General features: G+C 42.8%; 1 long non-coding RNA gene across 1 annotated transcript; it reads right to left on the bottom strand.

Annotated features, from left to right (window-relative positions):
- Positions 1 to 472: 472 nt before the first annotated feature.
- On the bottom strand, positions 473 to 1,484 carry LOC143516248 (uncharacterized). Its single transcript, XR_013131621.1, has 3 exons — positions 1,390 to 1,484; positions 1,147 to 1,211; positions 473 to 1,009 (listed from the first exon to the last, which is right to left on the bottom strand). It is a non-coding gene; the product is annotated as an uncharacterized LOC143516248 (long non-coding RNA).
- Between the last annotated feature and the right edge of the window lie 21,611 nt (positions 1,485 to 23,095).

Below are 23,095 nucleotides of genomic sequence, written 5' to 3'. Positions count from 1 at the left end.
TCTCTCCCTCTCTGTGTGTGTGTGTGTGTGTGTGTGTGTGTGTGTGTGTAAAATCATAAGTAGATTGTGATAAACATTGAATAACATCTATAGTTTTATATATAATTTTGTCAGCAATGCAAAAATATTATACTACAAGTTGATACAATATGGTTCTATGCTGAAATATGATTTGAAGACAAAAAGTTCTCACTGCCAGTAGAAAACATTCCTCTAGCCTTATCTTTCAGTAGCAACTCCATCCTTAAGGGATGTCTAAAATATTTACCACGTGCTTTTAGTTTAACTTCTCAGTTTTGCAATTGCTCAGTAGAGGTGCGAGCAGTTTTCGAGCAAAGCAGTCTCGTCAAAGGGTTCAGAACCGCCAGCGTATCTGATGTCTCCATGAGAAGCATTTGAAAGTCTCTTCATTTCTTTGAGAAGATACTGAGCTATACTTCCTCCAGAAGGTCTAGGAGTTACTGTTCTTTGAGCCCACATCATGACCCCTGTCCTTAACCTCTGACCCCATGCTCTCTCAAACCACACCTGCAGGATCCATGCCAGAGTTCTTAGGTCTGCTATGACATCACCCCTACATGTGTTCCCCCAGGTCCTGTACTCACCCCCCTGCCCATCTCCTTTGTGCCTAATCATCCCCCCCAAGTGTAAATTCCCTGGGCTAGGGGGGGGGGGGTGGAGGCAGACCCTGGGCTGGAGATGTTTAACAGCAGATGAGAGATGCACCCAGCAGGAGGGTCTCATTCTACTGCAGGACTCACTCATTTTATTGCAAGATGGTGTTTCGACTTCGGGAAGCCCTTGGCAAATGAAAATTACTTCCCTCACATCCTGTTTTGTCAAACAAAATCTTTACAGTGCAGGTGAAGATTCACTTAGTCTCCATGGCTTCAGTGGCTTAGCTGCTGGCTTTCAGAAGGTCAGGACAAGTGTTTTGTAAGCAGTCTTTGTGTGTCTGGGGAGAGCCGCTCAGAATCAAAAGAAGTGAAACACGCCACTTTCTTTGAATCTGTAAGTAAATGCAGCAAAAATAAACATGGCCATCAAATTATGCTTATTTACCTTTGAGGTGCAAATTTGTCAGTTACTCCGGGCCTCTTGTCAAGGGCACGAGAACGCTGAAACAATGAAATACGTGTAGCATACTGATGAAGTGAGCCCGCAGTCCTCCCTGGTGTGTGCGCTGCCCTCCAGATTGCATTGTGCGAAAGCTGCATCAAAATCAAATCAGAAGCAGGTAATATTGTCTAAACAGCAGCGCCAAGAACGATGCAGGAAATACGGCAGAAACCTCGACCACGTTACAGGTGAACTCCGTTAACTGTTAGACGCATCCGTTAGCGGACTGGCGGTGTCCTTGTGTGTGGTGCCTTCTAACCGGCCTTTTACCTTTGTGTGTCCCCTGTACACACGGAGGTGTGTGTGTGTGAGGAGATGCACCACGGATCAGGATGAACCTTCACCACCTCGTTCCGCAAGGCGACCGTCGCCTAAGAGGAAGATAATATTCACCCCCGTTCACTGTGCCGCCGGTCCGTCTTTCTCCTTTTTCGCACTCCATTTCAGTGGGCCGCAGTAAAGGAGGTTACTTTTGTAATTCACCTGTGGTTTTAATCTCCTTTTCTCTCCCATCCTGTGACATAGCCCGTGGAGTGCAGTGCACGGTCGTAAGGAAATCAATAGTAATTGATTCTTCCAAGAAGTTAGAGAGGCTTCTGCTCGGTGCTCAGAGCGACACAGCCAGAGAAAGATAGAACTTTGCTCTTAATATGCGTGTTGCAAAGCCCGATAAAGTTTCTCAGTGTAATGTCCTTTCTGTGGATTATCGGTGTGTTTTCTCCCCGCTTACCGCCTTGTGTAATAGCTGGGAAATGTACTGCATATGGTTTAACTCCATATGATGCGCATGTGGGTATTGTTTTTGGTTCTCTCTCTCTCTCTCTCTCTCTCTCTCTCTCTCTCTCTCTCTCTCTCTCTCTCTCTCTCTCTCTCTCTCTCTCTCTCTCTCTCTCTCTCTCTCTCTCTCTCTCTCTGTGTGTGTGTGTGTGTGTGTGTGTGTGTGTGTGTGTGTGTGTGTGTGTGTGTGTGGTCAGGTCAGAATCAACAGCTTCAAAAGCCTCTGTCAGCTTGGTTTAATATAGTTTAAAATATTTAAATAGTAAAAGACGTTCATTGGAATAAGAACTTACCAACGCTCCAGAAATGTGTATTTATTAATAAATTGTAGTTTCACACTGCAGTAAAATACTCCGAGCTGTTTCTTGTGCGGAAATGTGAGGGTGTGTCAGATTCCATAATGATTGACAGCTGGCGTACACAGGGAGGCAGAAGTCACGGTCATTGTGGTCTAGCTGTATCTTTAAGTCATCGAGTGTTGCTCAGTCTGAAAATTGGATTCATCATGTGCAGGAATGTAGCCATTTTATATGAGACTTCTTTCTGGGAGAGCTGCTTCACATATATTTCAGCAGTTCTCTATATATGTATCTCACATCTGACCGTTTTTAAGTAGCCCTTCATGATTCAGTGGTCGAGCGGGTGTTACACTGGTTCGGTGTTCCGACAACTGAATGCTTTTGATTCCATCACTTTATAATATCAACACTGCAACGTTTGAAACATTTATTCCATTCACAAATGTTCCGGTGAAACACAGTGAAAACATTTCAGCGCGCTGTGAGGATCCCTGCCAACTTACAGGCAATAATGCCTGGAGAAATGGGGCAGTTGTTACTGTCTTCGGTGAGTTTTGAAAAGTATTTATATCGAGTTTAATTAGAAAACGATGCTTTCGTTACCATATATTTTGCTTTCATGCTAGTTTAGTTTATGATGTGAAGCCCAGTTGTTTAGGCCTGCGCGCCGCCCCTGAAGAGCTGGGATTCGTCCGTCTCACTGTAAGTGCACCGTGACAGTGATGCTAACATTTTGTTAACTCTGGGATGTACTGTCAAACTCAAATCCAGCAGAAGAAAGCACACACACACACACACTGTAGAAAAGACCAGTGTAATTATTTTTGGTCAGCTAGGTCATTATGAGTTACTCACAAAAGGTCCTGTAAGATCATCAAAACGAGTAGACAGGGACATATAAAGTAACACTTGTATATTAACATAATATATTTAATGTGTTGTTTTAATTGTTTGGGTTGTGTGTGTGTGTGTGTGTGTGTGTGTGTGTGTGTGTGTGAATTAAAAAAAACAACCCTAGTACCAGTACAACACACAGCATCCATCATAAGCAATAATAAAACAAATCTTGTCTAGAATCATCCTCTAGACAAATCATAACACTCTACAAACTGTCCCATTCATCTAAACTTATGTAACACAATCCTGTGTAGAATCTACGGGGGAAGATGTGCAGTGGCTTCCAGCGTCAGATTCAAGACGTTCCTCGTTCCTTAGAGGGAGAAGAGCTTTTCTGGGCCACTGTCCTCCCTCCCGGGCTGTGTGGTGTCCCTGCGCAGACGCCGTCCTCCCTGGCACGGGCCGTCATTTCAACCCAGTACGATTCTGAAAACCTCCTCCATCTCTCGGCGAAAGGCCACTCTTAAAAACACAATATTGCACACAAAAGAGAAACAGTGCAGTTGCGTTTTGACTTTTTTATGATCCTGGCCTGGGAGTTGTCGTGGAAACACATCGGTACAATTTCCTTTTGTTTCTCCTTCGGATCTTATCTGTCCCAGCAAACCCTGAAATGACCCGGCCCAGGACGAAAAGCACGGTGTTTGACCACAATCCCTATCTGAGCCATGCAAGCCCTTGATTTTAATATAGATTTGCAATCTCCTGCACCTCACGTAGCCATTAACATTGAACTGAAATGGCAAAATGGTATCGCACACCTTTCTGGCTAGTTTCTTCCAAGATCATGATGCTCAGTGTGTGATTAGCTACATTTAAGCATGATTATCTGAAAAGACATGACATATATTATTTGAAAGATCTTAATTTCAAGAGGCCTCCAGTGTGTGTATTTCAGATCTGTGTCTGCAGCAGTGGTCAGATGGTTCTGCATACGTGTCATACTTTCAATCAACAATCACATTAATCTGCTTTTCTGCCATTCTGCCTCTTCCATCCGCTCCTACGTTCACTCGAACGAACAGGCTGGACACCAGACGTCAGCAGCAGCTCCGAGAACAAAGTGTGTGACGATCATGTCAAATCTACCCTTTCTGCCCCGCTCCCTCCATTTTTTGTCCATGAATGTGTGTGTGTGTGTGTGTGTGTGTGTGAGTTAGAGAGAGAGAGATGGGAGGTGGACCTGTTTTTGATCAGTCTCATATAATAACCCAGTTTGGCTCGCTTTATGGATGCAGATTTATGCAGGAGGCCAACTCTCCATGCGATCATTTAGCATGACCATAGATATCTGCATGACCATAGATATCTGCATGACCATAGATATCTGCCTGCTTGACAGGGAGGTGCTGGAATAGGAAGCTGCTGTTCTTCCTCATTATTTTGATGACATGATTAATATAATACCAGGATAACAGGTGCTCAGCCTCAGGGGTAAATATCTCTTGTACAGGAATGACCAAGTTTTCCCTTTCTCATTATTCATTTATATCCTACAAGCTTGAAGCTGTGCGTTTAGCACTGCACTGTTCATACTGATAGCCCAGCTCTGTGTGTGCTTTACACTCGCTCACAGTGCTGCTGTGTCACTTTATTTTACATGATTAATGAGTTAATTACAACACGTCCATTGATTCAGGGCAGGACATGACGACACGCAGGATCTATGCGCCGTCTCGGTTTTTCAAAGCCAAACCCCACAGCTGCTTTTTATCATGACGCTTTGCTCCTGAAGCACTGACATGGACCCAAGGAGCCATGAGCTCCCGTATGACGCCACGCCATCATGCACTCATGAATATGTTTGGGCTGTGCTGGTATATCTAGGAGCTCAGAAACAGGAACGGATGACCATTCGTATTCACTCTCTATTATTATTATTATTGTTGTTGTTTGTTGTTATTGACGTTTATGATATGCTCAGGGGTTCAGGGTGATTCTGTATTCTTGACAGTCATCCGATTTTGTCCATTCGTGTAATATTGGTCTTTTAGTTAGGAGGAAAAGCCTGTGACGGAGGCAGAGGGGCACCAACGGGCAGAAGGGCAACAAATAACAAAATTAGCTTTGCCGTTGTGTATAGGTGATTTTTGCACTGTATTGGGTTATATAGAGACATTTATGTGTATCCTGATACATGCACAGGCCACTTTATTAGGTACACCTGTCCAACTGCTCATTAACACAAATGTCGAATCAGCCAATCACATGGCAGCACCACAATGCATTTAGGCATGTAGACATGGCCAAGACGATCTGCTGCAGTTCAAACTGAGCATCAGAATGGGGAAGAAAGGTGATTTAAGTGACTTTGAATGTGGCATGGTTGTTGGTGCCAGATGGGCTGGTATTTCATAAACTGCTGATCTACTGGGATTTTCACGCACAACCATCTCTAGGGTTTACAGAGAATGGTCAAAAAAAGAGAAAATATCCAGTAAGCAGCAGTTCTGTGGGCTCAAATGCCTTGTTGATACCAGAGGTCAGAGGAGAATGGCCAGACTGGTTTGAGTTGATAGAGAGGAAACAGTAACTCAAATAACCAGTCGTTACAACAGTGGCATGCAGAAGAGCATCTCTGAAAGCACAACATGTCGAACTTTGAGGTGGATGGGGTACAGCAGCAGAAGACCACACCAGGTGCCACTCCTGTTAGCTAAGAACAGGAAACTGAGACTACACATGCTTTGCACATGCTTACCAAAATTGGACAATAGAAGATTGGGAAAACATTGCCTGGTCTGATGAGTCTCGATTTCTGTTGCGACATTCGGATGGTAGGGTCAGAATTTGGCGTCGACAACATGAAAGCATGGATCCATCCTGCCGGTTCAGGCTGCTGGTAGTGGTGCAATGGTGTGGGGGATATTTTCCTGGCACACTTTGGTTCCATTAGTACCAACTGAGCGCTGTCAATGCCACAGCCTACCAGAGTATCGTTGCTAACCATGTCCATCCCTTTATGACCACAGTGTACCCATCTTCTGATGGCTACTTCCAGCAGGATAGTGCACCATGTCAAATCGCGGATCGTTTCAGACTGGTTTCTTGAACACACCAATGAGTTCACTGTACTCGAATGGCCTCAACTGTCACCAGATCTCAATCCAATAGAGCACCTTTGGGATGTGGTGGAACGGGAGATTCGCATCATGGATGTGCAGCAGACAAATCTGTAGCAACTGCGTGATGCTATCATGTCAATATGGACCAGACTCTCTGAGGAATGTTTCCAGTACCTTGTTGAATCTATGCCACGAAAGGATTAAGGCAGTTCTGAAGGCAAAAGGGGGTCCAAGCAAGCAAGGTGTACCTGATAAAGTGGCCGTTGAGTATATGTTGCATATAATGTAGCAGTTCCTGTGGTATAATTCTTCATCATGACTTAAGTCAGCTCTGTAGAAAGAACGATGCATCTTCAAATGTAGCATTTCTCATAAAACTGGTTAACGTTACAGCCCAGATGTGTCATTACGAAGGATTCTTGCCTCTAGCCAGAGTGAGACACTTAAGGTGAGGATGCTCTGTGTGTCTAAAACTCATCTTTAAACGGAGACACTCAAAATGCAAATGTAGCCCCATTTTCTTTTAATGACTGTATCGTCAGAGCCCCCCCCACTCGAACCACCACCCCCTCCACCACCCGCATGTACTTTTGCATCATAAATATCACCTGCAGCAGTTCTGGAAAGTAAATTGGTACTTTAATAGATATGTCAGCAAGTGGAATTTCTCATTACTTTTATTAAGACGCAGCTGCTGGGATCTTTACTGCAGCAACAAGACGTGGAAGGAGAGAGACCTACAGGGCCACACTATAAATCAGCCCACTTTAGCCCACTGTCATGCTTTATTTAAAAACAAACAAACAAATAAATAAATCTTAACAAATGCAATAGCCAAAAAACTTTTTCTCTCTCTCTTTCTCGCTCTGTTGTTTTTTTTTTGTGGTGCTTAACTTCTTCAGTGTTCATCACCGTTGTGTGCAAATGAGATGGAAATGAGCCCAGGAAATATTAGCTATAGGCAAAATACCCTAAACTAATTAGAAGCAAGATTATATCAAATATTTATAGAATTACAAAATTTCCTCTTTCTTGGTGTGTGCAATATATATATATATATATATATATATATATATATATATATATATATATATATATATATATATATATATATATATATATATATATATATATATATATTGCACACACCAAGAAAGATATATATATATATATATATATATATATATATATATATATATATATATATATATATATATATATATATATATATATATTAGTGCTGGCAATTCCAGGTGCCGCGATTAAAAGTCCTCACCAGGATTTTGCTCAGGCTTCCTGGATTGTGTTGATTACACTAATTTTACCTGGATTGCTAATTAGAAAATCTAGCAAGCTTGAGCAAAATCCTGGTGAGGACTTTTAATTGCGGCACCTGGAATTGACAGCTCTAAAATATATATATATATATATATATATATATATATATATATATATATACATACATAAATACATACATACATACATACATGCACACATGGTATATACACATACACTTTTTTTTCTAAAAAGTGCAAAAGTATGTGAACTCTTATTTAGCATGAGCTCTTTTAGCTTGTGGAACCTCCCTTTGCATCCATTATTACCAAACACCTTCTGAGGCCACAAACTAGTGTCTCATCTGCTTTCTTGGGCATTTTTGCCCACTCCTCCTTGCAGAACACTGGCAGTTGAGGGAGGTTGAAGGGACATCTGGCTTGTACCGCCCACTTCACATCTTACCACAGCATTTCTATAGGATGAGGTCTGGACTTAACTGGGCCAATCCAGAGAGCAAATCGTTCTCTTAAGCCATCCCTTGGTAGATTTACTGGAATGCTTTGGGTCACTGTCTTGTTGCATAATCTATTTCCATCCCAGTTTCAACTCCCTGACTGATGGCAGGAGATTCTGGTCAAGGATTTGTTGATGGGCCTGGGAGCGGACAGTTCCCTGGATGATACGGAGTCATCCAGGTCTGGAGGCAGTAAGACAGGCCCAGACCTTCACATCTCCACCACCATTCTTCACTGTTGGGAGGAGGTTCTTCACATCTCCACCACCATGCTTTTTTTTTTTTCCAAACATGGTACTTTTTTTTTACTGATTTTGGCCCAGTAATTTGTGAACTCATCTCTCCAGAGAAGGGACCTCCAGAAAGCCATGTGCTTTTTTGGTATGTCCAAGTGCTCTCTGGCAACAGTTAAATGGGCAACTCTATTCTTCTAGCAAATCTCCCATGAATGACATTTCAATTGATTTTTGGCCTGATTATAGACACATGTACATTTATCCCAGATGCTGCCAAAGAGGTCTGAAACTCTCTGGACATGTGTGTGTGTGTGTGTGTGTGTGTGTGTGTTGGTCTTTACCTGAATTATTAGTTTTCTGGTGTTTCTTGGTGTAAGTTTGATGGCCGTCCACTTCTGGATAGAGTAGCAATGATTCCTGGAGTGTTCTCCATTTGTGAATGATTTGTCTTACATGAATGGATGAAGCTGGAATCTTTTGGAGATGGTCTTGTATCTTTCCCCAGACTGATGGGCTGTCACCACCTTCTTCATGATGTCTTCAGATGTCTCCTTTCCTCTCCGCATTGTTGATCTGTTGGCGCACCAGTGGTTGGTTTGGTTTCCTCTCCCTTTTAATCAGTGTAGCTCAAATCGTTTCCCAGGGATGTCTAATTTGATTGGTCTGCTTAATTGATCAGTTGAGCACTCACGTGTGTTTCATTTGAGTCTTTTACCTAATTCACTTCACCAGTGCAGCTGTGGTTCATTTCTTTTTGCACATACAATGGTTCCATGTTTCATGTAGTCTGCTGGCAACCCATATTTTCTTAAAACAAATAAATGGAATTGATTAATTGATTTTTACATTTTTCTTACATGAATATTCACTTTATTTATGATTTAGTTTTATAATTTTGAATTAGAATTAGACAGATTCAGATCCTTTACTATTGACCATTGGCATGTATGTTCAATAATTTTAGTATTAAAAAACATCAGTTGTTTTTTTTAATACAGCAAAAGGACATTGTCCCTGTGCCTCCTCTAGGTACTACGGTTCCTCCCACATTACAAAGGTGTGATTGATGGTTGATTGGCACCTCTAAATTGGTCTTGTGTGTATGTGTGTGTGTGAGAGAGATGGGCTGTCACACTGGGGTTGGTAAAACTTGCACTTGGTATAAAATACAGAACAGGCATTGGTCCCACACAGCAGTATTTATTATAATTTATGCCAAAATTTTATTTATTTTTGACATGTTATATAATTGTCACAATTTTAGATGTATTTAGTGACTCTCTTTAAAACCAGTACTTGAAAAAGGTACTATTCTGTAAACATCTTGATAGCTGTTTTGAATAAAAGAAGATGTGATTTCAAACTTTTGCTGGCATTTGCTGCGTTCCTTCATTCCAGTTAAAGGAGGATGCTGAGCACGTAGGAGTTAATACCACAACCAGCAATGAGACACTGAGAGGTGACGCTTTCTTAACACAAACACCGTGGACACGTTGCAGCCTCCGCTCCTCATAGTAAGATGTAGTTTTGTTGTTCTTTTCTAAACAGGCTCCGGGAAGTTGTGAGCTTGCACTAGGTTCTTATCTCCAGAAGACTCACATGTTTGATCCCAACTCACTTCCTGGAAACGTACTCCAAGATCCCAGTTCAAGGAGAATACAACTTAAATATGGCAACCCATTTCCAATATATCATTTGCCTGAGGATTCGGTTACTGTATGGTACGGGTGCTTTGAAACCATCAACCTTCTGTCATTTTCAAGAGATGAGCGTTTGCTGTAAATAGTGATGGCCCAGTCCTGTTCCTCTGCAGTGGGCTGCCCCATAAGCTTAATGCTACTGAATGAATAATAGATCATGTCAAACTCCACGTAAAAACAGAAAGACTTTATTATGTAGAGAAGTTTTGAGGACATTTACCTGTGATCTCTCAAACACTCCCAGAATGCTTTAGTGGTGGTCACCAGGGGATTGAGAGACATACAGTGAATCTCATTTCAGAGGTACTCATTCTCCCGTCCTCCCCGTGGTGTTTCTTCTGAGCACAATGACAGACAGGGATGACCATTTGGAAAGAGAGACAGGAGGGAGGACCTAAATCAGCCACTCCACTTTTTAAAAACACTCCAAAGACTTGTGGGAATTGTATGGCAGAACCATTATTAGCAGGCATTAGCAGTTATAAAAATGGCCATGCTTCCATTCAAGTGACTTTTAATGAAAATTGCTTGTGTTTGTCTATTTGTAATGTTTGTCTATTTGTAATGTTTTAAACTTGAAATGCATATCCTTTATTTATGTATTACTCCATGTTGTATTCATAGGTATTTGCATTAAAAACATTTTGCACATGCATTTACAACACAAATGGATATTAACGGTTTTCTGCTTACAACTTCCCGTTGGCCAAAATCAGGTCACTCACAAAAGAGGCCAACACATGCGGTGTACACTAGGTACAGAACTCCAGTACAGCCTCTGTGCTGGTCATCGGAATGAAACCGTGGTGCCAGGAATGGTGCTTTACAATTTACAAGCGACTGTAAACTGCACGACTCTTACGAGGCCCTGCAACAGAGCAGGTTTACGCAGTACATGAATGCTTCGGTCTGTTTTGGAAATCTGGTCAGTTGTAGGATTCCGTTTTGTAAATATATGTGAGAGCTCAGCTCGTAAATGTCCTATCGAATGTCTCTATAACCTGTGTTATAGAAGAATCAGTTTGGAATACATAATATTTTATATGATTTCTAAATGTTATTTTTTTTAAAGCAGATGCCATTAACAGCAATTCACTAGAGCTGAAAGCGAGCTGGCTCCATGAGGCTCTTTTATTTCCGGACGACATGGTGTGGCAGTAATGAATCACAGTTAAGATCATACTGCAGCGTAAGCTCCGCGTTTATTAAACACGCAGTTTAGCTGCGTTTGGTCCTCGGCAGTGTCATTGAAACAGATTACGACTACGAGCTGATGGGTCCCGTTACTTCACAGTGACTGTGGGCAAAGAGAAAAGGGGGAGTCGACTGAGGTAAACACAGACTCACGGGCCCAGCCCGGGGGACACGGACACCGTGTACAAGTGCTGTGACCTTGGCGCTATTCCCCTTGTGTTTTCGGTCCTTGTGGCCGAAGGGAGAAATTTAATCATATCGTGGTGTCTTCTCCCAGACGGGATCACCCTCACCATCTTGGGAAGGGCAAACAGGAACTCAGGAAAAGTGTTTCTCATTTCCGACCTTGTTGACGATCATCATCTATCCGTCAAACCCACAGGACATATTTGATATTGCTGCTTTAACGCGCCGAATATAGCCTACGTTCAAACGGAAGTGTTAATGAAGAACGCACAAAACATGGCGCTCTTAACAAAACTGTCATTTCGATCGATATATGTACAGCGTGGCAAAAAAATATGAGGAAGAGACACTCTGTGGAGTTCTCACGTTGCCAGGTGGGTGGCACAGACGGGCGCGGTGAACACCCCACGCCGCTAACGTCGCTCCATTTGCATTATGTAACATGTCAGCTGGCGCTCTGCTCCCGGTCTGCCGCAGCGTGACGACCCCTCGGCTGCGTCGTCGGGTGTGAAATAAAAGTGCCCGAACAGCACGGCTTTGCTTTTCTAGGCCCAGATGTCCGTTCGCTGTAACGATACCTTCGCAGGCCACGGAACGGGGTTTCCCCTTCCCGAGCGTGAACCACGTGTGCCGTTCCTCCTTGGTCTGCCGTTCCCCATGTGTGTGCCATTTAACGAGAGCTGCTACGACGATCGCGCACGTCCGTGGTCCGATGAGAGGTGGGGAGAGGTGAATGAACCACATCTGGAGGGGATGTCTGTAAGCAAACACTCAATGGCGTGTAGGGACGAGGAATATGGAGTCAATCCATGCGATCTTTAATACGGGCGAGGGAAAAAAAAAGACAACGCAACAAACAAAACTAAGGTATTATGATTTTTAAATCTTGCAACATTTTTGTAATGCAACTTTAATTTTGCATTTCACATTTTTGATTTTAATAAAGTGCATATTTTATTAAGAGAGCGGATGAGGCCATGCAGCAGGGAAACAGCATTATGGATTGATTTCCCTCTTTGTTTTTAAGCTTAGTTTCAAACAAGTTAAATCTGACAACAAGCAATTAGAATCTACGACTTAACGTTTTACATAATTCCAAGGCTCTAAAAAGACAACACAGAGGAGGCAAAGCTAATCAACAGACAGGAGTAGCGGGATGTATTGGGATCCTGAAAATACTCACGTTCACCACATTTTGTATCAGGTAGGTCGAAAATTTAACTATTCAGCTTTTTATCTTTGTAAACTTTGAATTTGTTGTTCTAAATAGTATCCAGTTCCATGAAACTACATTATCCTGCTCTGGGTTAGCTTGTTAACTAGTTTCCAAAGTAGACTATTGGATCTTAATGTTTGCAGATACTAAGTAAGTAATGACTTATTCTCACCCATTTTTTACTTTTAATAAGAGAATAACATTGTAACTCGGATTGACATTAACAGTTAACTATCACCAGACTCTGTGGCTAACAGTCTGCTGCTCATATGACGTTGGAGGTTGGTGGGGAAAGAGGGGTGAGGCGTGGCCAGAGCGGAAGGCGTGGCCAGAGAGGAAGGCGTGGCCAGAGCAGAAGGCGTGGTCAGAGAGGAAGGGATGTCATGAACTGGAGCGCTCTGATTATGAAAATGGAAATTTGTAGTCTAAATTGACTCTATGCAAATAACACCCTGTAAAATAACCTAGCATATAAATAGCTACATGTGTTCTGAGCTGTGTCACAACTGCTGTGACATAAAAACTTTTGTTTGCAATTTGTTTTTGCCGTATTTACTTTTCTAGTCTATATTAAACATTCCATTTTCAGTTTATAAAGGAGTAAATGGACTCAGTGCAACCGTTTGTCTCCACACTTCCTAACGGTGCGATTTCCCACAACAGTGCGACACCTTTTAATTGAAAGCTGGATCTCGGTTGGTTTTTGAAAATGGAGGTGGTTAGAGTCTGACTGAGAATATTACTGAATAAAGTCAGTCATCCTCAAAAACATGTGCACTAAATAAAGGCTTTATTCATGGCAAAATATTTCAGTTTTACATGCTGCAACTGCATAAAAGCATGTTTCCTTTGATCACTGTCTAAGAGGGAGAGAAGCATTTATCAGTGCTAGAGTGGGAGCACTATTTGAGGGACATTTTCATTTGGCTGGTAGTGAAGGCATATGAAATATGCACCTCTGTCACATGAGGGTCTGTGTGGTTATTTATCACAGCTCTCTTGCTCTCTTACACACACACACACACACACACACACACACACACACACACACACACACACACGTTTTATTAGCCACTTTATTAGAAACCCCACTGTGAAGCTACAATCAAAGGACCTTTGTTAGACACACCCGTCTTATATGCCCGTTTTATAAGTGGACTGTTGCAGACTACCTCAGTGGTTGCCCATACACAATTCATGAGCTGCTCTGGCGAGGTCATCACTGACCAGACACCGCTGGCAGTGTGGTGATACTGTAGTACTGTAAGTGTGCTGGACCCAGCAGAGTTGAGTTGGGTCAGTGTCCCCACTTGGCTGAGACAGATCTTGCACCATGCAGTCAAGAGCCATCCTGAGGAACCGGTCAGGGCAGACCTGAAGAATGGCTGATGTTTGTTTCCTGGCAACAGATGGACTGTAGCTTCTCACTTTACACCTACTCTGCATTTTTAAAGATGTATTTCTAATCAAATGATTGAAGAGTGCTAATGTCAAAAATACTATGTGTAAGCAATATGTCAAATCCCATCATAGAAGCATGTACGTCAGGTCAGATTCAAATGCCTTATTAGTGTATGGTATCCTAATATAAGTTAAACAGCAGCATATGTTCTGCAGTTTCTATATAAATTCCTATTGCCAGTCATTATTGACGTAAGTATGAATGATTCCCAAGGGGACGACAGAAAACATTAGCACCATTTCTCAACCTGAATCCTGCCTGTCAGTCTCCGCATTCAGCTCTGGTGCGGCTCCAAGTTTTGTTTGTTAGAGAAACAGATGGTTGTGTCATTTAGTATGTATGAGATTTTCAGTTTTTATGGCATATCATAACTCATGCAAATAGTGATCTGATTTTTGAGAATATCCATAAATACAGAAAACGAATTACCAGCCAACAATCTCTGGGGAATGAAATATTCACTGATGGGCGGCGATATGACCCACTGGGGTGACGGTGATTGGGGGGGATTAGGCAGCTGCAGGAGACCTGAGGGATCATTTGTTTGATTTAGGCAACATGCTACTTTCTGTACACAATCACAGTGTATGGGTGAGCTAGACATAAAACAGGGCCTGCAGGAGAAGGAACACATCGACTAGAATCCGCACTCAAGTTTAATTGCAGCCATTTATTGATTTGAATAAGCCCTGCAGAACCCATGTGAAAATGATTCAGCGACACTCCTATAACGCCAGGGTGTGAAGGGAATACGAACGCAGTGGTAAACAGTATGTGGGCCGATGCCTCATTTCAGCCACCCATGCAAAGGGAGATGAAAATGATTGGTATTTCATATCGTCAGAGGCAGCGCTGTAGTTTGATATCGGCATTGCGCGTATGAGCACATTTACCAGGTTCTCTTGGTGCTGGCACCTGTCGAAAACCCGCTGGAGTGTTGCAGTCTACCTGACCATGATGAGTGACCAGTGACTTCTGCTTGCTGGACTTGATCATGCTTGTGTTACACGCACGCTTAATAACTCACCAGACACACCCCTGTGTTGTCCAGCTCTCTGCAGCACGGAGGAATGTAATGTGTTCTGAATGCAATACATCCTCCTGTTTCGGTAGAAAGTGAGATTCCTTTTGAACCACTGATTAGTATCAGAGTTCTTGTGCTGCCTGTGTTGTGTAATGATGGCTGTGTGGGTTTAAGGTGTCTTGCTGCTCTGGCTGGTCCCCCGTGAACTGGCTGGCCTCCCATTACCTCGGTTCCCTGGCCTAACTTTACACTGCTTCGCTTCCTCCCACCACGGCCTCAGTCTCTTCTCAGCTTTGAAGTGGTTTTAGACTCCTGAGTCTGGAGTGTCTGACAAAGAGGAGCAAAGGCAGCTTCAAAAGCAATCCCCACAGAGAGACGACTCGTTGCGGGCAGGAGCCACTGGCGGGCTTTGGCAGAAAGGGCCCCTTCTCCGGGCTTTGTGACAGCTTTGGAATTGCTGCTCTCCAGAACTTCATCATATAATGAATACTGTATGCTCTCTCCACAGTCATCCCAATTTGTATTTGAAAATATCAGCTTTTTTTCTGACAGGATGTAGAGACGTTGTCATATCCCTTTGGTTTATAGACTGTTTATGGTTTTCTTTTCTCTCCCGGAATGCTCCGGTGTAATTAGGAGGTAGCTGTAGTATTTGTGTCATTTGGCTAGACCTTGTCAGTGTTGTGGACAGATTCCCGTGGTTCTCGAGTCATTTGTGTCCCACACACGAGGTGCATGAAGCTTGATTCAGACTGTTGCTTTTTATCACACAGCCCCACTCAGTGTACCATAAGGAGTTCAAAGTAATATTTTTATTATGGAAATATATTCTAGCAAAACTGAAGGTTTTTTTTCTTCATGCTTCTTAGTATGTTTAGTATCTGCTACTGCCTGGCTTTGTAGAAAATAACTAAATCTGTATTTGTTTAAATCATCCAGTTTTGTAGGGATGTTCACGGCTACTCTCTCCTTCCTCTCTCTCCTCTTTCTCTACATCTTTCATATTCTTTTTTAAGATGCTGCACCATTCTTTGCATTTTGACAGCAAACACATTTCAGTCACAAAGCAATACATTTTCAATCATCCCCCAAATCCTTTTTTTTAACCCAGTTTTTTAACCTCTGGGTCAATGAAAGTTGATGCTAGAACTGTGATACCCGTGTTAGAACAAGTGGGATATTCCACCTGTTCTGGCTATAACTCAACTGATTGAACATCTGACACATCTCAGCACCACAGTACTGTTCCCAGGCCAATCAGATTAGACTTAATTACATCAGATCTAAACTTTTCCTGAGGTCTTTATAGGAAAAAAAACTGTGAATAATATTTACCTGCTTACAGGCTATGGTTTATTACGCTTTCATTAACTTTTTTTTTTAATTTTCTCAATCTTGTGCTTCCAGGGTTTACTGTTTCCATGGTTTTCATTGCTTTGGTTTTGTTATTAAAAAGAAAAGAAAAGTTCACAATCGTCTATACTGAATGAGGGGCGAGCCTATGCAGTCCCGGTCTGAATGAGATTTGATTGGAGGGTTCATACTGCATCTGAATACCTTCACAACATGGATAAGATTTGATGTTTGATGCTTGATTACTACAAAAAAGTCAACACTTATGAAGCTATATAATTAAGAACTAAAAGTGTGACCTTAAATTAGTTTTTGACCACTGAGTGACTGAGTTTGTTCCAGACATACTGTACAAAATGACTTTTGGTCTAGTAATGAATATAACATCTCGATAGTCTTTTTCACAACTGCAGCAGAAACCATAAACAAGAGTTATTTACATTTTGTAGTGTATTTACATATGTAGTAATAAACAGGATGTTCCATGGTTGAGTTAACCTCATCATAACATACCACAAAGTAGCAGTCCAGTAACGTGCATGAAAACATTCTGATGGTCAGGAATAGTCATTTAGCATTAAAGGCCTTCTGGTCCTGCTGAAGGATTTATGTTAAATTTCACTCCGACCTGCTGGACATTATGGATGAAATGATCTCTGCCCTGCTCTAGTCTTGCCTCAGTGAGCAGTGTCCTGCTCAGGCTGCAGTTCTGGACACTCACAGTCCCATGTAAACAACATTTCCGTCCCATTTGCTGGGATGAGAGCACACGGTGTGCCAGACTTGTAAAAGTGATGGAACATGCTTATTACAGCCGTGGTTCATCAGTCCACCAACGTACACTCACCCAGACACCATGGAAATCAACGGCTTGAATAAAACTGTTCCCAATACCCTGCCATTTAGCATCAGTGGTTAAATGAATGTTACCGACATGCCTGGCAGTCGCCTACCTCTCGCGCGCCTCTCTCGCAGTTTCATTACTCGCTGAACGTGTTGAGTTGGCAGTTTTCTTTGAGGAATCACCACCATCACTTACAGCAATAGTTTCCAAGCTTAAAACATCTGTTTGTGAAAGTCAACAGACAAATGATGTTACAGTTTTCCCTTGGTTCATTTTCCACTCGTTCCAAAGCCTGCCATGAATAAACCATCAAGGAGACAAATCACAGGCCTACAGAGAAAGAGATGGACAGGAAAGGATGAAGGACTCTGGAGAACACTGTGTCCTGATTATTTGTTTCCTCTGTTTTTTCGAGACTCACGATCGAGACAATAATCACCACACATTTGCCTTTATGCTCAGCAGCATGCTCTGAATATGTGTGAAACACATGACAGCGGTTGGTGTAATTTGGTTGGCGTGTGGAAACAGAGATATGGATCTGCTTTTGATGATCAGGGTCTCCTCCGATGTGGCCTCATACAAACAAAGCCTGTGTGCGTGCATGTTTAATTTTGTCTTGATGAATTAGCCATTGTTAGATCAATACAGCCTGCACGTTTATCTCTGTTGCACGCTCTCTCTAATCCCACCGATTCTAAACGGGCCTGTAATGAGGCCAGCAAGCATCAGTGAGTACTTTCCATAAGCCTTAGTGTCAGTGGGACGTATTAATAATGCCTTGCTTTGAATTACACTTAGTATGCTATCATGATTCACCAGTAAGGCCTTTCTGACATGTAGAATCATGGGTGGGACTACTGTATTGCTGGAACAGGCCCATGTGTCAGGGCTGAATTTTCTTTGCTTGTTTCTGTCACAGGGTGTAATTTGAATAGTTAAGGCGTTATTCGTGAAGTCACGCGGTGCAGTGAGATGTGTTTAACTACACGCTATCTTTCGTTGGGATAATCCAGCATGGAGTGGCACAAGGAGCTCCAGTAGCAGCATGGTGAGGACATCATCTTCAGAGTCTACTAAAAATGATGTGAAGGTATTTTACTGTCAGGAATACACTGTAAACGTGCAGAAGTCCCATATACATTACATGTAATGTATTAAATGTTTACAGACAAAAAATGAAGGCATGCTTTAATTCATATTCTTACATTTTCATGGATTTCCAGCATTGATTGTGAGCACAATTGACATGTTTCCTGGCATTTTCACAGCTAATGTACTGAGAGGGGAACAGTGAGTTTTATGGTACTGTGGTCCCTAAGAAAGTCTGTGGAGGTGTTGACGGCTTTGATGGATTCGTCAATAAAACTGGACGAAGGGTGAAAAGTTAACATGATATTTATAGTCCCTTTGCGTTTAAAATGCTGGCAGTAATGGTTATAAATGCGTTGATGTGAATGGGATTCTGAGTCTATTGAGTTCAGTCACTTATGACGTGCATTTCACAGGGAAGTGAGCGTTCCCCTGTAGTGTGAAACTGGGAGTGCTATGAAATTGCTCTAATCAATTTTAAGTAGGCTAACTCCACCTTAGGCAATATTTTCACCAAAGCTCTTCTCTTTGATAATGTGAAAAATGAACTGTGCCAATAGCTAATGTGAGTGAATAAAAATGATAGAGCCATTTAACTTCAGAGTTTGGAATATGACTACATATAGCATTCTCAGGTAATCTGAGTGCTACAATTATTGGCTGCTCATCCTCCCCAGTGACTTGGATGTGGTGAGGTGGAAATACTGGGTCGCATAGTATGGGATTAATACTGGGTCCCAGAGTATGAGATTAAAACTGGGTCCCAGAGTATGAGATTAAAACTGGGTCCCAGAGTATGGGATTAATACCATGTCCCAGAGTATGGGATTAATACTGGGTCCCAGAGTATGGGATTAATATCAGGTCCCAGAGTATGGGATTAATACCATGTCCCAGAGTATGGGATTAATACTGAGTTCCAGAGTATGGGACTAATACCGGGTCCCAGAGTATGGAACTAATACCGGGTCCCAGAGTGTGGGACTAATACCATGTCCCAGAGTATGGGACTAATACCATGTCCCAGAGTAGGCTATGGGATTAATACCATGTCCAAGACTATGGGATTAATATTGGTGTGATGTTTTCAGTAAAGCCTCTTAAAATACATGCTTCCACACTGTAGTTTTCCAAATACCACAACACATGCAATATCGCAAAAAATGCATCATGCAAAAAGATAAAAATTTTGTTGCTATTTTTTGTTTTACAAAGTGACGCTTTAAGACTGTAGGTGGGAATCCATTGCCATTGTATTGCCATTGGATTGTAAACAAAAATATCTCTGATATCATTTCAAACACTCTCCTATGGCAGTGTACTAAACTCAGAGGTTCAGCTTGAGCAGAGCTGCTGTCCTTGGTGCTGATATCCAGACATCACAAGACTCCTCTAGTCATGGCAATAAATGCAATACTTTTTCGTCCATTGTGTCAGAAAGAGCGCAAGGACAGATGAGTGTGGATTTTTTTCCCAGACAGACAGCTGGTGTGCCGATGTGAGCTGGGCTTTGCTCTGAGCACACATCTCTTGAGGTTTTAGACAAGCTGTCTGAGACAAAGTTCCCCTGTAATGATCATTAAACCAATGTCACATTATATTTAATTGCAGCAGACTGGAAATGAGATTGTCTGCACAGATGTGTAATTATGATTTTAATTATAAAGCCCAGAGATAAGTGAGTGCTGTTTTTATTAGGGAATCCACTCAGTGAATTAAGGTATTTTTCTTTATTGTTTTAGGATAATATGGTGGATTATCATTTGCAAAACACACGCACACACAAAAACAGTTTAGTAAACCTAATCCACACACTTGTCTCTGAGATGCTTTGCTTAAATCTACTACTTATCAAAGAACAGTTTGTTGCTGAATGTCAGTAAACCCTAACCAGGGTTTTGCAGCAGTGTGGAGTGGTGGTCTTAATTACATCGAGACGTGATGTGGTCTCTTCTGTCTCTTACTTCTTTGCTCTTTCTCTTAATACCATTTATCGATCAGTAGTGCTTGCATTTTGTCAAGTCTTGCAAGAGGCACCTTAGGTAGGTTTTTCTCTTTCAGCCCAGCCTAAAAGACAGATCAGTCTAATGAGCTACGCAGTGTGAAGGCCCTACTCCCCCCAATCTCTCTCCAGGTGTGTGTGTCAAGTGCACTGTGTCAGCGGCTCTAAAAAGCCTGCAGTTTTTGTGCGTGCGTGTGTGTGTGTGTGTGTGTGTGTGTGTGTGTGTGGAGGGGGTTTTGAGTGGGAGTGGTTTCTCAGCGCCCATCAAGCAGAATGCCAGATGTTGAACCCGAGCGTGAAATCATTTCGCCCCCCCTCTGACACCAACCGTCCCAGCAATGAGCCCTGTTGACTGGGTAGGTGCCCCCCCCGCTCTCATGGAGGCATGCTAAACAGGGTGGAGTGGTCCTACGAGTTGTCGGTCAGCATCTACTCACCTCCCCCTCTCCGTGCTGCATGGTCTGCCACTCAGGGACGACATGCTCAGACTACTGAAGGACCCTTTGCTGTGAGTGTAGCATGCTGCCCCCCCCCCCCCCCCCCCCCCCGACTCCCCTTGGTACCACTGATTAATAAGATCTTCCTCATCTGCAAGGGAAATGTTGGGGTAATTGGACAAGGCCGGGGGAAAGGGGGGGGGCATTGGGGGTAAGGGGGTAAGTAGCGATCTTCCCTCTTATAGTAACTAACATTTTTGAATCGGCAACACTGGACGTATTCAGGGCTGTAGACCTCTTGTGCAATCAGGCAGATGGAGCTAATGGCGGGACTGTGTGTGCTCTTACAGATTTACCCTCCAAGACTCTGGCAAGACTCTCTGTGATTTCTGCAGACATGAGGCAGGAGAGAACATTCACCGAGATGGTCTGTTCAGGCCTTGATTGGGTGGCAGGTTTGAGTCATCCAGAACTGTTAATTTCAAGCCTCTGGAAGTGAGCAGACAGCCTGGATTGTTGTGTCTGGCATCTGTGTGGGTAGAAGGCATTTTTGCTTTGTCTCCCTGTGTCTGAGCCACCTGTGGGGAACACCCAGGGCTTGTGCCAACTCCTGTACACTGGCAAAGTTGCTCTACTTTTGAAGAGCGTGTTTTGTCATTAATTCAAAGTTTTTTGGCACTGGCTCCAGTATGGATTTTCACTCAGCGGTGCAGGGTTATGCACCGACAACTGCAGAAGCAGATATTAAAGACCATGTCAGAAAAGTAGACTTAGTACATCTGAAATGCAATAGCTAATATGTTCACCCAGCAGTGTGTGGGCTTGTTCCGTTGTGTGCTAGCGGGGAGCAGTCGACCCACGACAGAACTGCTGCAGTTATAGAGTCTGAAGTGCAAATGATTGTTGGTCTGTGAAGGGAACACATTTAAGATCCCAGTGTCCAGACACATGGAGAAATAAACAAAACATGATTCATGTGATCACCTTGATGCCTCTGGACAATTAACTCATGAGATGTTCTCTGTATGTAAGTCAAAGCTTACCTGGATAGGAATGTAATGCATTTGGAAACATCAAACTTTTATAAGGGCATTTGTTTATCTAATCATGAGAGAAATTAACTGCCAATGGAACTCATATATTGCAGCAGTTCATGGTAATGGCCTCATTAAAATGCTATCATATTGCATTTTGTGTATATATAGATTTATTTTTTAAACTTGCAAAATCACTCACCATATTTATGAATGTGTAGCTGGGAGCAGACCAAATTTTAAACTCAAATAAATATTAAAAATAGCTAATAACGTAACATGGGCTAATTTTTATGTTTGTGAGAGAGTGAGAGCAGAGGACCGACACCATCATCATCAGCCTTCTCCACCACCATCATCACCACCACCATCATCATCAGCCTTCTCCACCACCATCATCATCAGCCTTCTCCACCACCATCATCACCACCACCATCATCATCAGCCTTCTCCACCACCATCATCATCAGCCTTCTCCACCACCATCATCACCACCACCATCATCATCAGCCTTCTCCACCACCATCAACACCACCACCACCATCATCAGCCTTCTCCACCACCATCATCACCATCACCACCACCATCATCAGCCTTCTCCACCACCATCATCACCATCACCACCACCATCATCAGCCTTCTCCACCACCATCATCATCAGCCTTCTCCACCACCATCATCACCACCACCATTATCATCAGCCTTCTCCACCACCATCATCATCAGCCTTCTCCACCACCATCATCACCACCACCATTATCATCAGCTTTCTCCACCACCATCATCACCACCACCATCATCATCAGCCTTCTCCACCACCATCAACACCACCACCACCATCATCAGCCTTCTCCACCACCATCATCACCAACACCACCATCATCACCTCCATAATCAGCCTTCACAACAGCTTAAGTAATGTGTGTGTCTGCTAGCTCAAAGTGCAGAAGGTGAAAGGAAGAGGAAGCGTTTCAATTCTCCAGGCCGTTAAAGTCCTTTGATAAGTCCTCGCCAGGAACTGTGATGGTGTTTACGTTGCCTTAACTCACTTGTGTTCTTGGAAGACAGCGAGGCCTTTCGCTGACTCAGGAGGGGTCGCTCAGCCTCCAACCCTTAGCAGTGCCGTTTGGGTCACATGACAGCACAGCGTGCGACTGAACTCCCGCTGCCTGCTCAGCGATCTGAGACGTTTTAGTCTCTTTATGGTTTGTAGATGCTCCCATATTTCAGCGTGTTCATCTAAAATATACAACACAAGCCACATTTACGACCGACGCACAAAAAAAAGCCTCGTCCTGCAGATATTTTTGTTAAATGATTCCAACAAAGATTCAGCTCGCTGTACCGCTGCGTTCTTGCTTTGGTG

The sequence above is a fragment of the Brachyhypopomus gauderio genome, chromosome 6 (assembly GCF_052324685.1).
Source record: "Brachyhypopomus gauderio isolate BG-103 chromosome 6, BGAUD_0.2, whole genome shotgun sequence".
Taxonomy (NCBI): domain Eukaryota; kingdom Metazoa; phylum Chordata; class Actinopteri; order Gymnotiformes; family Hypopomidae; genus Brachyhypopomus; species Brachyhypopomus gauderio.
The sequence above is the reverse complement of the archived record's forward strand: the minus strand, read 5'-3'. Positions and strand labels throughout refer to the sequence as shown.